Raw genomic sequence first — 12,497 nt, forward strand, 5'->3', positions numbered from 1 at the left:
GCCACATTCCGTCTACTGCAGGCGGGATACCTGGATGGCTGAATGTCACTGAGAAGCTCACAGAGACCGCCATAAGCAACAGTTTAAAAGAATGCCACAGACTAATCAACCAAACTTTTTGGGTTGGTTTCTCTTTTATAGTCTGCAGGCATTAAATGAAAGAAGTCAGTGTTCCAGAAGAGGGAGACAACGTTTCAGAAAAGGCATTGTAGCAAACCAAAAAAGAAATTTTAAGCGCAGCAGAGTAACCAGCTCACATACCTGTTAGCTCAGGTGAGTTTAAAAGGCTGCTGTTGATAACAAGGGCATTTGCTAAATAGATGGTGTGTGTGCAACAATATACTGAAAGGTCAATTATATTGTGCAGCTTATCTCACCACCTGTAGTTATTTAGGTGAAAGCTCCAAAATGCTTGCCTAATATGTCTGTTTATCCAAAAGGAAGTATAGAGGGAGAGCTAGATAGATAGCATTGCATTACATTACATTACATGGCAATGCAATGCACAGTTGCTGAAGTTGAACCAAAATGAGCTTGTCATCTGGCTTCTGCAACTTTTAACATGAAAAATCCAATGAGGAGAAGAAAAGCAAAGCCAAAGAGTCCATCCCAAAATCCGACAAACAAGCAAAATGAACAAAAAGCATTGAATTCAATTCTTTCTGATTTTAGAAACTGCATTAAAGAAGGGGTGCACCGGTCCTGGAGATACTGCAATACCAGGTCAATGCGTGGAGTGGACAGAGCAAGCTCTTTTTCCATCTCCCTGTTCTAAAAATCCATTTAATATATGGTCCCCAGATAGGGGACGTATCAGATATTAAACTGATAAGAACAGATACTACACTTGATCTTAGCCAAAAGGCCGAGAAGCGATAACCAGAATTGGTTTCCGACTACGGTGCCACCCAAGGATTCTGAAAAGTCCATTTGTGGAGATGGCCACCTGGACTCCCGTTAAGAAGACATGCTGTCAACCTCTAGATCCCTCACATGCCTGCACTTTTCGGCTTGCTGCTGCTGCAATCCACGCGTTTTAGATCTGCATAACTCCACCTCTTTTAGCACAGTACCCTCAACCCCCGGCTGTTCCCACCCGCCTCAACACCGTTGGAAGGGAGGAGAACCAATTAAGGCGGGGGTGGGGGTGGAACGAGCAGCTGTCTACCCTTAGCAGGAGGGTTGCTGATTAATTACCTCTCCTGCTGCTGCTGCTGCTGGCTGTCCAGCAGCAGACTGAAGGTGGCTGCTGCTGTGCGCAGGTATATAAAGGCTCAGAGCCTATTATGACACGCGCAGCCAGCGTTCCATTGCCACATTCCGTCTACTGCAGGCGGGATACCTGGATGGCTGAATGTCACTGAGAAGCTCACAGAGACCGCCATAAGCAACAGTTTAAAAGAATGCCACAGACTAATCAACCAAACTTTTTGGGTTGGTTTCTCTTTTATAGTCTGCAGGCATTAAATGAAAGAAGTCAGTGTTCCAGCAGAGGGAGACAACGTTTCAGAAAAGGCATTGTAGCAAACCAAAAAAGAAATTTTAAGCGCAGCAGAGTAACCAGCTCACATACCTGTTAGCTCAGGTGAGTTTAAAAGGCTGCTGTTGATAACAAGGGCATTTGCTAAATAGATGGTGTGTGTGCAACAATATACTGAAAGGTCAATTATATTGTGCAGCTTATCTCACCACCTGTAGTTATTTAGGTGAAAGCTCCAAAATGCTTGCCTAATATGTCTGTTTATCCAAAAGGAAGTATAGAGGGAGAGCTAGATAGATAGCATTGCATTACATTACATTACATGGCAATGCAATGCACAGTTGCTGAAGTTGAACCAAAATGAGCTTGTCATCTGGCTTCTGCAACTTTTAACATGAAAAATCCAATGAGGAGAAGAAAAGCAAAGCCAAAGAGTCCATCCCAAAATCCGACAAACAAGCAAGATGAACAAAAAGCATTGAATTCAATTCTTTCTGATTTTAGAAACTGCATTAAAGAAGGGGTGCACCGGTCCTGGAGATACTGCAATACCAGGTCAATGCGTGGAGTGGACAGAGCAAGCTCTTTTTCCATCTCCCTGCTCTAAAAATCCATTTAATATATGGTCCCCAGATAGGGGACGTATCAGATATTAAACTGATAAGAACAGATACTACACTTGATCTTAGCCAAAAGGCCGAGAAGCGATAACCAGAATTGGTTTCCGACTACGGTGCCACCCAAGGATTCTGAAAAGTCCATTTGTGGAGATGGCCACCTGGACTCCCGTTAAGAAGACATGCTGTCAACCTCTAGATCCCTCACATGCCTGCACTTTTCGGCTTGCTGCTGCTGCAATCCACGCGTTTTAGATCTGCATAACTCCACCTCTTTTAGCACAGTACCCTCAACCCCCGGCTGTTCCCACCCGCCTCAACACCGTTGGAAGGGAGGAGAACCAATTAAGGCGGGGGGGGTGGAACGAGCAGCTGTCTACCCTTAGCAGGAGGGTTGCTGATTAATTACCTCTCCTGCTGCTGCTGCTGCTGGCTGTCCAGCAGCAGACTGAAGGTGGCTGCTGCTGTGCGCAGGTATATAAAGGCTCAGAGCCTATTATGACACGCGCAGCCAGCGTTCCATTGCCACATTCCGTCTACTGCAGGCGGGATACCTGGATGGCTGAATGTCACTGAGAAGCTCACAGAGACCGCCATAAGCAACAGTTTAAAAGAATGCCACAGACTAATCAACCAAACTTTTTGGGTTGGTTTCTCTTTTATAGTCTGCAGGCATTAAATGAAAGAAGTCAGTGTTCCAGCAGAGGGAGACAACGTTTCAGAAAAGGCATTGTAGCAAACCAAAAAAGAAATTTTAAGCGCAGCAGAGTAACCAGCTCACATACCTGTTAGCTCAGGTGAGTTTAAAAGGCTGCTGTTGATAACAAGGGCATTTGCTAAATAGATGGTGTGTGTGCAACAATATACTGAAAGGTCAATTATATTGTGCAGCTTATCTCACCACCTGTAGTTATTTAGGTGAAAGCTCCAAAATGCTTGCCTAATATGTCTGTTTATCCAAAAGGAAGTATAGAGGGAGAGCTAGATAGATAGCATTGCATTACATTACATTACATGGCAATGCAATGCACAGTTGCTGAAGTTGAACCAAAATGAGCTTGTCATCTGGCTTCTGCAACTTTTAACATGAAAAATCCAATGAGGAGAAGTAAAGCAAAGCCAAAGAGTCCATCCCAAAATCCGACAAACAAGCAAAATGAACAAAAAGCATTGAATTCAATTCTTTCTGATTTTAGAAACTGCATTAAAGAAGGGGTGCACCGGTCCTGGAGATACTGCAATACCAGGTCAATGCGTGGAGTGGACAGAGCAAGCTCTTTTTCCATCTCCCTGTTCTAAAAATCCATTTAATATATGGTCCCCAGATAGGGGACGTATCAGATATTAAACTGATAAGAACAGATACTACACTTGATCTTAGCCAAAAGGCCGAGAAGCGATAACCAGAATTGGTTTCCGACTACGGTGCCACCCAAGGATTCTGAAAAGTCCATTTGTGGAGATGGCCACCTGGACTCCCGTTAAGAAGACATGCTGTCAACCTCTAGATCCCTCACATGCCTGCACTTTTCGGCTTGCTGCTGCTGCAATCCACGCGTTTTAGATCTGCATAACTCCACCTCTTTTAGCACAGTACCCTCAACCCCCGGCTGTTCCCACCCGCCTCAACACCGTTGGAAGGGAGGAGAACCAATTAAGGCGGGGGGGGGGGGGGGGAACGAGCAGCTGTCTACCCTTAGCAGGAGGGTTGCTGATTAATTACCCCTCCTGCTGCTGCTGCTGCTGGCTGTCCAGCAGCAGACTGAAGGTGGCTGCTGCTGTGCGCAGGTATATAAAGGCTCAGAGCCTATTATGACACGCGCAGCCAGCGTTCCATTGCCACATTCCGTCTACTGCAGGCGGGATACCTGGGTGGCTGAATGTCACTGAGAAGCTCACAGAGACCGCCATAAGCAACAGTTTAAAAGAATGCCACAGACTAATCAACCAAACTTTTTGGGTTGGTTTCTCTTTTATAGTCTGCAGGCATTAAATGAAAGAAGTCAGTGTTCCAGCAGAGGGAGACAACGTTTCAGACAAGGCATTGTAGCAAACCAAAAAAGAAATTTTAAGCGCAGCAGAGTAACCAGCTCACATACCTGTTAGCTCAGGTGAGTTTAAAAAGCTGCTGTTGATAACAAGGGCATTTGCTAAATAGATGGTGTGTGTGCAACAATATACTGAAAGGTCAATTATATTGTGCAGCTTATCTCACCACCTGTAGTTATTTAGGTGAAAGCTCCAAAATGCTTGCCTAATATGTCTGTTTATCCAAAAGGAAGTATAGAGGGAGAGCTAGATAGATAGCATTGCATTACATTACATTACATGGCAATGCAATGCACAGTTGCTGAAGTTGAACCAAAATGAGCTTGTCATCTGGCTTCTGCAACTTTTAACATGAAAAATCCAATGAGGAGAAGAAAAGCAAAGCCAAAGAGTCCATCCCAAAATCCGACAAACAAGCAAAATGAACAAAAAGCATTGAATTCAATTCTTTCTGATTTTAGAAACTGCATTAAAGAAGGGGTGCACCGGTCCTGGAGATACTGCAATACCAGGTCAATGCGTGGAGTGGACAGAGCAAGCTCTTTTTCCATCTCCCTGTTCTAAAAATCCATTTAATATATGGTCCCCAGATAGGGGACGTATCAGATATTAAACTGATAAGAACAGATTTTTTTTTTTTTTTTTTCGAAAGCCCGAATTCATGTACAAAACCCGAGTGCACTTAAAAAAGTGACAAGTGCCACAAAAAAAGTGCACTAGGATGCTGGTCTTCTTGAAACCCTCTCCAAAAGGAGAAGGGTCCCCCAAACCATTCCCCGTCCCTCCGAGCCAAAAGGCCTCAGCGAGGAACAGGGACAAAAAGCCACCTCCAGCCGAAGCCAGAGGCGACCCAATCTTACCCCCAGCACCTGCCCGAGTTCTCACCCGAGCAAGGCACTGGGAGCCAAAGACTGTGCTCCCCTCCCGGAAGAGGGGAGCCAACAACGCTCTCCTCCCGAAGGAGGAGAGCCAGGGGGGTTCAGGGGGGAGCGGAACCTGATGGCCACACACTCCCCCCCTAGACCTGCCAAGAGAGGAACCCGTAAGGGAACCGCATCCCGACAAAATCCTAGTAGGACGTGACACACGTGAATAAGTGGACACACAGTGACAAAGAAATTAAATAAATAGTGAAGGTTTCACAGTATAATACTGCCCGGACCTTCGACCGGGAATTGAAAAATTCCCCATCCTAAGGCCAGAAGGCCCGGAATAAGGGTGTGTGCGAAGAAAGAAAATTTGAAGTGCTTGTGCAAATGTGCCATAAACTCAAGTGGGGTTCCCAATCCCAGTGAGTTAAGGCACCCCAGGGTCACCACTCCTGGGGCACTTCACACTTCGGGCTTTCGATCTTCCCCGGCCCAATGGCGTCGATCCTGGGGGGCCATGCTTTCCACCAGATGACTATATTAGCCACCTGGCGTACTAACAAGCGCCTTAAACCCCAGTGTGCATAATGTATCAATCTACTAGGGCGGCCAACATCCAAAACCGCCTTTTCGAAAGATACTACACTTGATCTTAGCCAAAAGGCCGAGAAGCGATAACCAGAATTGGTTTCCGACTACGGTGCCACCCAAGGATTCTGAAAAGTCCATTTGTGGAGATGGCCACCTGGACTCCCGTTAAGAAGACATGCTGTCAATCTCTAGATCCCTCACATGCCTGCACTTTTCGGCTTGCTGCTGCTGCAATCCACGCGTTTTAGATCTGCATAACTCCACCTCTTTTAGCACAGTACCCTCAACCCCCGGCTGTTCCCACCCGCCTCGACACCGTTGGAAGGGAGGAGAACCAATTAAGGCGGGGGGGGGGGGGGTGGAACGAGCAGCTGTCTACCCTTAGCAGGAGGGTTGCTGATTAATTACCTCTCCTGCTGCTGCTGCTGCTGGCTGTCCAGCAGCAGACTGAAGGTGGCTGCTGCTGTGCGCAGGTATATAAAGGCTCAGAGCCTATTATGACATGCGCAGCCAGCGTTCCATTGCCACATTCCGTCTACTGCAGGCGGGATACCTGGATGGCTGAATGTCACTGAGAAGCTCACAGAGACCGCCATAAGCAACAGTTTAAAAGAATGCCACAGACTAATCAACCAAACTTTTTGGGTTGGTTTCTCTTTTATAGTCTGCAGGCATTAAATGAAAGAAGTCAGTGTTCCAGCAGAGGGAGACAACGTTTCAGAAAAGGCATTGTAGCAAACCAAAAAAGAAATTTTAAGCGCAGCAGAGTAACCAGCTCACATACCTGTTAGCTCAGGTGAGTTTAAAAGGCTGCTGTTGATAACAAGGGCATTTGCTAAATAGATGGTGTGTGTGCAACAATATACTGAAAGGTCAATTATATTGTGCAGCTTATCTCACCACCTGTAGTTATTTAGGTGAAAGCTCCAAAATGCTTGCCTAATATGTCTGTTTATCCAAAAGGAAGTATAGAGGGAGAGCTAGATAGATAGCATTGCATTACATTACATTACATGGCAATGCAATGCACAGTTGCTGAAGTTGAACCAAAATGAGCTTGTCATCTGGCTTCTGCAACTTTTAACATGAAAAATCCAATGAGGAGAAGAAAAGCAAAGCCAAAGAGTCCATCCCAAAATCCGACAAACAAGCAAAATGAACAAAAAGCATTGAATTCAATTCTTTCTGATTTTAGAAACTGCATTAAAGAAGGGGTGCACCGGTCCTGGAGATACTGCAATACCAGGTCAATGCGTGGAGTGGAAAGAGCAAGCTCTTTTTCCATCTCCCTGTTCTAAAAATCCATTTAATATATGGTCCCCAGATAGGGGACGTATCAGATATTAAACTGATAAGAACAGATACTACACTTGATCTTAGCCAAAAGGCCGAGAAGCAATAACCAGAATTGGTTTCCGACTACGGTGCCACCCAAGGATTCTGAAAAGTCCATTTGTGGAGATGGCCACCTGGACTCCCGTTAAGAAGACATGCTGTCAACATCTAGATCCCTCACATGCCTGCACTTTTCGGCTTGCTGCTGCTGCAATCCACGCGTTTTAGATCTGCATAACTCCACCTCTTTTAGCACAGTACCCTCAACCCCCGGCTGTTCCCACCCACCTCAACACCGTTGGAAGGGAGGAGAACCAATTAAGGCGGTGGGGGGGTGGAACGAGCAGCTGTCTACCCTTAGCAGGAGGGTTGCTGATTAATTACCTCTCCTGCTGCTGCTGCTGCTGGCTGTCCAGCATCAGACTGAAGGTGGCTGCTGCTGTGCGCAGGTATATAAAGGCTCAGAGCCTATTATGACACGCGCAGCCAGCGTTCCATTGCCACATTCCGTCTACTGCAGGCGGGATACCTGGATGGCTGAATGTCACTGAGAAGCTCACAGAGACCGCCATAAGCAACAGTTTAAAAGAATGCCACAGACTAATCAACCAAACTTTTTGGGTTGGTTTCTCTTTTATAGTCTGCAGGCATTAAATGAAAGAAGTCAGTGTTCCAGCAGAGGGAGACAACGTTTCAGAAAAGGCATTGTAGCAAACCAAAAAAGAAATTTTAAGCGCAGCAGAGTAACCAGCTCACATACCTGTTAGCTCAGGTGAGTTTAAAAGGCTGCTGTTGATAACAAGGGCATTTGCTAAATAGATGGTGTGTGTGCAACAATATACTGAAAGGTCAATTATATTGTGCAGCTTATCTCACCACCTGTAGTTATTTAGGTGAAAGCTCCAAAATGCTTGCCTAATATGTCTGTTTATCCAAAAGGAAGTATAGAGGGAGAGCTAGATAGATAGCATTGCATTACATTACATTACATGGCAATGCAATGCACAGTTGCTGAAGTTGAACCAAAATGAGCTTGTCATCTGGCTTCTGCAACTTTTAACATGAAAAATCCAATGAGGAGAAGAAAAGCAAAGCCAAAGAGTCCATCCCAAAATCCGACAAACAAGCAAAATGAACAAAAAGCATTGAATTCAATTCTTTCTGATTTTAGAAACTGCATTAAAGAAGGGGTGCACCGGTCCTGGAGATACTGCAATACCAGGTCAATGCGTGGAGTGGACAGAGCAAGCTCTTTTTCCATCTCCCTGTTCTAAAAATCCATTTAATATATGGTCCCCAGATAGGGGACGTATCAGATATTAAACTGATAAGAACAGATACTACACTTGATCTTAGCCAAAAGGCCGAGAAGCGATAACCAGAATTGGTTTCCGACTACGGTGCCACCCAAGGATTCTGAAAAGTCCATTTGTGGAGATGGCCACCTGGACTCCCGTTAAGAAGACATGCTGTCAACCTCTAGATCCCTCACATGCCTGCACTTTTCGGCTTGCTGCTGCTGCAATCCACGCGTTTTAGATCTGCATAACTCCACCTCTTTTAGCACAGTACCCTCAACCCCCGGCTGTTCCCACCCGCCTCAACACCGTTGGAAGGGAGGAGAACGAATTAAGGCGGGGGGGGGGGTGGAACGAGCAGCTGTCTACCCTTAGCAGGAGGGTTGCTGATTAATTACCTCTCCTGCTGCTGCTGCTGCTGGCTGTCCAGCAGCAGACTGAAGGTGGCTGCTGCTGTGCGCAGGTATATAAAGGCTCAGAGCCTATTATGACACGCGCAGCCAGCGTTCCATTGCCACATTCCGTCTACTGCAGGCGGGATACCTGGATGGCTGAATGTCACTGAGAAGCTCACAGAGACCGCCATAAGCAACAGTTTAAAAGAATGCCACAGACTAATCAACCAAACTTTTTGGGTTGGTTTCTCTTTTATAGTCTGCAGGCATTAAATGAAAGAAGTCAGTGTTCCAGCAGAGGGAGACAACGTTTCAGAAAAGGCATTGTAGCAAACCAAAAAAGAAATTTTAAGCGCAGCAGAGTAACCAGCTCACATACCTGTTAGCTCAGGTGAGTTTAAAAGGCTGCTGTTGATAACAAGGGCATTTGCTAAATAGATGGTGTGTGTGCAACAATATACTGAAAGGTCAATTATATTGTGCAGCTTCTCTCACCACCTGTAGTTATTTAGGTGAAAGCTCCAAAATGCTTGCCTAATATGTCTGTTTATCCAAAAGGAAGTATAGAGGGAGAGCTAGATAGATAGCATTGCATTACATTACATTACATGGCAATGCAATGCACAGTTGCTGAAGTTGAACCAAAATGAGCTTGTCATCTGGCTTCTGCAACTTTTAACATGAAAAATCCAATGAGGAGAAGAAAAGCAAAGCCAAAGAGTCCATCCCAAAATCCGACAAACAAGCAAAATGAACAAAAAGCATTGAATTCAATTCTTTCTGATTTTAGAAACTGCATTAAAGAAGGGGTGCACCGGTCCTGGAGATACTGCAATACCAGGTCAATGCGTGGAGTGGACAGAGCAAGCTCTTTTTCCATCTCCCTGTTCTAAAAATCCATTTAATATATGGTCCCCAGATAGGGGACGTATCAGATATTAAACTGATAAGAACAGATACTACACTTGATCTTAGCCAAAAGGCCGAGAAGCGATAACCAGAATTGGTTTCCGACTACGGTGCCACCCAAGGATTCTGAAAAGTCCATTTGTGGAGATGGCCACCTGGACTCCCGTTAAGAAGACATGCTGTCAACCTTTAGATCCCTCACATGCCTGCACTTTTCGGCTTGCTGCTGCTGCAATCCACGCGTTTTAGATCTGCATAACTCCACCTCTTTTAGCACAGTACCCTCAACCCCCGGCTGTTCCCACCCGCCTCAACACCGTTGGAAGGGAGGAGAACCAATTAATGCGGGGGGGGGTGGAACGAGCAGCTGTCTACCCTTAGCAGGAGGGTTGCTGATTAATTACCTCTCCTGCTGCTGCTGCTCCTGGCTGTCCAGCAGCAGACTGAAGGTGGCTGCTGCTGTGTGCAGGTATATAAAGGCTCAGAGCCTATTATGACACGCGCAGCCAGCGTTCCATTGCCACATTCCGTCTACTGCAGGCGGGATACCTGGATGGCTGAATGTCACTGAGAAGCTCACAGAGACCGCCATAAGCAACAGTTTAAAAGAATGCCACAGACTAATCAACCAAACTTTTTGGGTTGGTTTCTCTTTTATAGTCTGCAGGCATTAAATGAAAGAAGTCAGTGTTCCAGCAGAGGGAGACAACGTTTCAGAAAAGGCATTGTAGCAAACCAAAAAAGAAATTTTAAGCGCAGCAGAGTAACCAGCTCACATACCTGTTAGCTCAGGTGAGTTTAAAAGGCTGCTGTTGATAACAAGGGCATTTGCTAAATAGATGGTGTGTGTGCAACAATATACTGAAAGGTCAATTATATTGTGCAGCTTATCTCACCACCTGTAGTTATTTAGGTGAAAGCTCCAAAATGCTTGCCTAATATGTCTGTTTATCCAAAAGGAAGTATAGAGGGAGAGCTAGATAGATAGCATTGCATTACATTACATTACATGGCAATGCAATGCACAGTTGCTGAAGTTGAACCAAAATGAGCTTGTCATCTGGCTTCTGCAACTTTTAAAATGAAAAATCCAATGAGGAGAAGAAAAGCAAAGCCAAAGAGTCCATCCCAAAATCCGACAAACAAGCAAAATGAACAAAAAGCATTGAATTCAATTCTTTCTGATTTTAGAAACTGCATTAAAGAAGGGGTGCACCGGTCCTGGAGATACTGCAATACCAGGTCAATGCGTGGAGTGGACAGAGCAAGCTCTTTTTCCATCTCCCTGTTCTAAAAATCCATTTAATATATGGTCCCCAGATAGGGGACGTATCAGATATTAAACTGATAAGAACAGATACTACACTTGATCTTAGCCAAAAGGCCGAGAAGCGATAACCAGAATTGGTTTCCGACTACGGTGCCACCCAAGGATTCTGAAAAGTCCATTTGTGGAGATGGCCACCTGGACTCCCGTTAAGAAGACATGCTGTCAACCTCTAGATCCCTCACATGCCTGCACTTTTCGGCTTGCTGCTGCTGCAATCCACGCGTTTTAGATCTGCATAACTCCACCTCTTTTAGCACAGTACCTTCAACCCCCGGCTGTTCCCACCCGCCTCAACACCGTTGGAAGGGAGGAGAACGAATTAAGGCGGGGGGGGGGTGGAACGAGCAGCTGTCTACCCTTAGCAGGAGGGTTGCTGATTAATTACCTCTCCTGCTGCTGCTGCTGCTGGCTGTCCAGCAGCAGACTGAAGGTGGCTGCTGCTGTGCGCAGGTATATAAAGGCTCAGAGCCTATTATGACACGCGCAGCCAGCGTTCCATTGCCACATTCCGTCTACTGCAGGCGGGATACCTGGATGGCTGAATGTCACTGAGAAGCTCACAGAGACCGCCATAAGCAACAGTTTAAAAGAATGCCACAGACTAATCAACCAAACTTTTTGGGTTGGTTTCTCTTTTATAGTCTGCAGGCATTAAATGAAAGAAGTCAGTGTTCCAGCAGAGGGAGACAACGTTTCAGAAAAGGCATTGTAGCAAACCAAAAAAGAAATTTTAAGCGCAGCAGAGTAACCAGCTCACATACCTGTTAGCTCAGGTGAGTTTAAAAGGCTGCTGTTGATAACAAGGGCATTTGCTAAATAGATGGTGTGTGTGCAACAATATACTGAAAGGTCAATTATATTGTGCAGCTTCTCTCACCACCTGTAGTTATTTAGGTGAAAGCTCCAAAATGCTTGCCTAATATGTCTGTTTATCCAAAAGGAAGTATAGAGGGAGAGCTAGATAGATAGCATTGCATTACATTACATTACATGGCAATGCAATGCACAGTTGCTGAAGTTGAACCAAAATGAGCTTGTAATCTGGCTTCTGCAACTTTTAACATGAAAAATCCAATGAGGAGAAGAAAAGCAAAGCCAAAGAGTCCATCCCAAAATCCGACAAACAAGCAAAATGAACAAAAAGCATTGAATTCAATTCTTTCTGATTTTAGAAACTGCATTAAAGAAGGGGTGCACCGGTCCTGGAGATACTGCAATACCAGGTCAATGCGTGGAGTGGACAGAGCAAGCTCTTTTTCCATCTCCCTGTTCTAAAAATCCATTTAATATATGGTCCCCAGATAGGGGACGTATCAGATATTAAACTGATAAGAACAGATACTACACTTGATCTTAGCCAAAAGGCCGAGAAGCGATAACCAGAATTGGTTTCCGACTACGGTGCCACCCAAGGATTCTGAAAAGTCCATTTGTGGAGATGGCCACCTGGACTCCCGTTAAGAAGACATGCTGTCAACCTTTAGATCCCTCACATGCCTGCACTTTTCGGCTTGCTGCTGCTGCAATCCACGCGTTTTAGATCTGCATAACTCCACCTCTTTTAGCACAGTACCCTCAACCCCCGGCTGTTCCCACCCGCCTCAACACCGTTGGAAGGGAGGAG

The 12,497-nt window shown here is 45.5% G+C and overlaps 9 non-coding genes and 1 pseudogene across 9 annotated transcripts; all 10 read right to left on the bottom strand.

Annotated features, from left to right (window-relative positions):
• Positions 1-686: 686 nt before the first annotated feature.
• On the bottom strand, positions 687-877 carry LOC141187537 (U2 spliceosomal RNA). Its single transcript, XR_012261714.1, has one exon. It is a non-coding gene; the product is annotated as a U2 spliceosomal RNA (small nuclear RNA).
• A 1,121-nt stretch (positions 878-1,998) lies between these two features.
• LOC141191222 (U2 spliceosomal RNA) lies at positions 1,999-2,189 on the bottom strand. Its single transcript, XR_012265221.1, has one exon. It is a non-coding gene; the product is annotated as a U2 spliceosomal RNA (small nuclear RNA).
• Positions 2,190-3,307: 1,118 nt separating this feature from the next.
• On the bottom strand, positions 3,308-3,498 carry LOC141187538 (U2 spliceosomal RNA). The gene has a single exon (XR_012261715.1). It is a non-coding gene; the product is annotated as a U2 spliceosomal RNA (small nuclear RNA).
• Positions 3,499-4,621: 1,123 nt separating this feature from the next.
• On the bottom strand, positions 4,622-4,804 carry LOC141185952 (U2 spliceosomal RNA). The gene has a single exon (XR_012260529.1). It is a non-coding gene; the product is annotated as a U2 spliceosomal RNA (small nuclear RNA).
• A 795-nt stretch (positions 4,805-5,599) lies between these two features.
• Positions 5,600-5,691, bottom strand: LOC141186176 (U2 spliceosomal RNA; annotated as a pseudogene).
• Positions 5,692-6,815: 1,124 nt separating this feature from the next.
• On the bottom strand, positions 6,816-7,006 carry LOC141187389 (U2 spliceosomal RNA). The gene has a single exon (XR_012261579.1). It is a non-coding gene; the product is annotated as a U2 spliceosomal RNA (small nuclear RNA).
• Positions 7,007-8,126: 1,120 nt separating this feature from the next.
• LOC141187540 (U2 spliceosomal RNA) lies at positions 8,127-8,317 on the bottom strand. Its single transcript, XR_012261716.1, has one exon. It is a non-coding gene; the product is annotated as a U2 spliceosomal RNA (small nuclear RNA).
• Positions 8,318-9,438: 1,121 nt separating this feature from the next.
• LOC141187541 (U2 spliceosomal RNA) lies at positions 9,439-9,629 on the bottom strand. The gene has a single exon (XR_012261717.1). It is a non-coding gene; the product is annotated as a U2 spliceosomal RNA (small nuclear RNA).
• Positions 9,630-10,748: 1,119 nt separating this feature from the next.
• LOC141187542 (U2 spliceosomal RNA) lies at positions 10,749-10,939 on the bottom strand. Its single transcript, XR_012261718.1, has one exon. It is a non-coding gene; the product is annotated as a U2 spliceosomal RNA (small nuclear RNA).
• Positions 10,940-12,059: 1,120 nt separating this feature from the next.
• Positions 12,060-12,250, bottom strand: LOC141187543 (U2 spliceosomal RNA). The gene has a single exon (XR_012261719.1). It is a non-coding gene; the product is annotated as a U2 spliceosomal RNA (small nuclear RNA).
• Positions 12,251-12,497: the final 247 nt, after the last annotated feature.

Source organism: Phyllobates terribilis, unplaced genomic scaffold, assembly GCF_046119375.1.
Source record: "Phyllobates terribilis strain yellow unplaced genomic scaffold, ASM4611937v1 Scaffold_40__1_contigs__length_11209783, whole genome shotgun sequence".
Taxonomy (NCBI): Eukaryota; Metazoa; Chordata; class Amphibia; order Anura; family Dendrobatidae; genus Phyllobates; species Phyllobates terribilis.